This window comes from Sinocyclocheilus anshuiensis, unplaced genomic scaffold (genome assembly GCF_001515605.1).
Source record: "Sinocyclocheilus anshuiensis isolate Anshui unplaced genomic scaffold, SAMN03320099.WGS_v1.1 scaffold147, whole genome shotgun sequence".
NCBI classification, from domain to species: Eukaryota; Metazoa; Chordata; class Actinopteri; order Cypriniformes; family Cyprinidae; genus Sinocyclocheilus; species Sinocyclocheilus anshuiensis.
Window position 1 is genome coordinate 680,318 of NW_015549585.1, and position 3,533 is coordinate 683,850.

The 3,533-nt window shown below is 34.6% G+C and overlaps 1 protein-coding gene across 1 annotated transcript in view; it reads right to left on the bottom strand.

Moving 5' to 3' along the window:
* The window catches only part of LOC107657971 (interleukin-17 receptor D-like), a 49,209-nt gene that overhangs the window by 17,138 nt on the left and 28,538 nt on the right, over nt 1-3,533 (bottom strand). The window lies entirely within an intron of this gene.

The window sequence follows — 3,533 nt, forward strand, 5'->3', positions numbered from 1 at the left end:
AGAATGTAAATGTAGCTTTTTACTACCATTTCCCACCCTTTCTGACCTGAATAAACAAGCTGTTTTTGCTACTGTACCTTTAAGATTCTCAGTTAACTGGTGCAATTCTTGGCCGAAGCACTGAATATGCAAATATGGGTGGTTATAGAGCATACTCCTTGTAGATTTTTTACATTTTCTAATGAGTTTATAGGATTGTGAAACACCATAGACAGCTGTATAGTTCGGCCTTACAGCATAAGTCTGCAATTTCAGATGTGTGGGATGTGCACAGAACCTACTGTAAACCTGCTTAAGTCCCGCCATAAACTTTCAAGACTGGAAACGGCATGAAACTTTTAAAGCATGCACCATTTTTCCTCCTTTTTTAACCTTCCTTTCTTTCCCTCTGTTTCTTTGTTTATTAGCACCCCTGAAGACAGAGCGGACGGGAGCGTGCGTGCCAGAGGAGCATTCCTGTGCCCTTCAAAGTGTGCCAGCCTGCCTCCCTTTTAATTAGATTTCTGTCTTATCAGTTGCAGAGGGAAGAGGGGAGAAGAAAAGGCTCCCGCACACATTCTGTGTGGTTCTGATTACCGCGGCGGGGAGCAGCCTGATGGGACGGGTGTAACTCCACACCTCCGCCAGCCTACAGATAGCATCAAGAGAGAGCCGCCCATCACACACAACCTTCAAAAACACCAGTGAAGGTGGAAAAAAAGCTGCAGAACTGGTTGTGCGCTCTCGTTTTCCTTGCTTTTTTTCGGCTCTTATAGAGGGCTGCTTTAAGTAATCAAGTTAATGCATTAGGTATTATGAACTAACAATGAAAAATAGTGTTTCAGCATTTATTAATCTAGGTTAATGTAATTTCTAGAGATGATGTTTTCAGTTGATGTGTAAACAAAACTTCACTAAACATTCATTATTTAATGATGTGTCATGAAACAAGTTTTTAATATACCTGAAGTATAAATATTCAACAACAAATTGGAGTAAAACATAATTATATCATGAAAAAGTTGATATAAACACAAGTTTAAAAAAAAATTTTCACATTTTTTTTTTTTTTATTTAAATGTATAAATTACATTTATATTTTATTTGAGTGTTGATTATTAATAAATTTGATTAATTAATTGAAACTTTATTTTTGGCTAAATGAAAACTTTGGTTTCAGTATATCTGTAAAAAATGCATTTTGGTTGCATCACTATTAAAATATCAATATTCATTTCATCAGGGATTTTCAAAAATGTTTGTCACCTGAATCCATTTGACCTAAAATATTCACTTGAAGCACCATCTGTGAAGTTAATATTTCAATAATGTAAAAACACATTTGCATGTTCATGGTTCTCTAATATTGGTTAATGGTCACATAACATGAACGTAAACAAACTAAATATTTCTAAATCTTTTTTTGTGTTTTATTTTGATTTTTTTAAGTAATGTACATTTATTAACATTAATTTTTTTTTTTTGTTGAATTTTTATGTTTTTATCCCTCACAAACCCCAGTTTGGGAACCCCTGATCTAGATTAATAAATGTTGAAAAAAAATGTTATTCATTGTTAGCTCATGACATGAAAAATGTATGTAAAATTTCACTCAAAAATTTAAACGGTCATCATTCACTCACCCTCATGTCATGCTAAACCTGTATGGCTTAAAACATAAAAGGAGAAATTCTGAAAAATGTTCACGCATCACACATACAATGAGGGTGAATGGGAACTCCAAAAATGACTAAAAACACCATAAATGCACCGAAAATGTGTATATTTTGTGCGCAATTTCTCAATCTTCTTTAATGGAGTTACTTTTGTGTCTTTTTCATGCAATCAAACATACTGTGTTTAAGAGCAACACACTTTGGAATTAAGTCAAATAAAAGATTGCAAATAAAAAAAGTCTTCTTAAGGCTGTTTTAATCACAAAAATAAAGTAACTGATAACTGATGCAAATCTTTGTTATACAAAGTTTGATCAAAAAGTTATCAGTTGCTTATTTTGTAATTAAAACAGCCTTAAGAAGACTTTTTATTTGCAATCCTTTATTTTTTTTATTAAATATAAAATATATATAATATATAAAATAGTATAAAATATAATAAGTTTTGCTCTCAAACACAGTATATTTGATTGCATTTAAAAAAAAGACACAAATATAACTAATTATGGAGCCATATGATAATTTTGGACAGGAAACATGCGCATGCATGATTCTAGGTTTGTTGTCAGAAACCAAATGCTATTGCTTCTGGTTTGTCTCATAACTGAACGCAAAAATGTGAGAACTGATGAAGAGTAAGTTTTTTTGTGAAGAAAATGGCATACGATAACTGAATATGCGGCAGTGCAAATGAGATTTGTGAAAGACTATGTGAAAAATTACTTAAATTCTTGCCTTTTATTGTATTTTTTGTCCTTTTTGGAGGTTAAAACATATTTCTGGTCACAAAATGCTTTCATTGCATGGAAAAGAGCATCTTTAAGACCATCCAAAATATCTTTGAGGGTGAATAATTGATGCATTTTCATTTTTTGGGTGGACTGTCCCTTTAAGCTAAGTGCATTAGGAAAAGGCCCCACACCCAAGGCTTTCTTCTTCGAGATTCTTTAATATACACCTGAGCTGTGTCAAGTCCTGCCTTAGTCAAAAGAATTAACCTCGAGCGAACAACAGGCAACATTGTCCCGCTGGTCAGCCGAAAGCTCGCATTACCAAGTTCAATAGCGCCCTGGCAGACGGAAGCGAGGGACATCCCCGTCTTTCCCTCAGCCACACACGCACACATTCCTCCCAGGACAAAAATCACAGCGCTGCTATGTGCCGATCTATTCCCGTCTCTTAGACGGATCCGCGGGACTGTCAGGGCCGGAGAATAATACGCCCCGGGAGGAGGGAACTTGCGGCTTTGATCAGGAAGAGCAGGAACTCAGCCTTTCTTTGAGCTCCTGTTCCATTCTCTCCAGGCTGGAGATGGACTACGATAAATCACCCTCATGTGCAACCACCCGTGCAACACACATGCACTTTAAAATGCGCTTTGTTATGGGTTCGTGCACGCTAATGGAAAGTGCAGACACGCAGAAATCTCTGTTTTAGGACTGTTTGGAAACACAAACTTTTCCAACGACTGAACCACTAATGGTTATTGATTTCAGTCGAGGGAAGTAACTGACTAAAATTAGTGACATAAAAAACTTTATTTTTCAGTAAGTTCACAGTAAGTCAACTTTGCCATTAAGAATCTTTTTTTTTTTTTGTGACAAGATGCTTGTTTTTTGTCGCATTATATTGCAAACAAAAATATAGAGGAGAATATATAAATGTGTACATTTGTCTGATATGCTACTATGCAAATTGACACTAAATGCAAATAAAATGCATATAAAAAAGTGTTTTATTCAAATTTAAAAAATATCATCAAAAATTACACTAAATGCAACTAAGTGTAAAAATTTTTAAAAAAAAAAATTAAAAAAAAAAAATATATATCATTTTCAAGTCATCACTTGCACTCAGAAGGTTAAATGCACCCCTGCC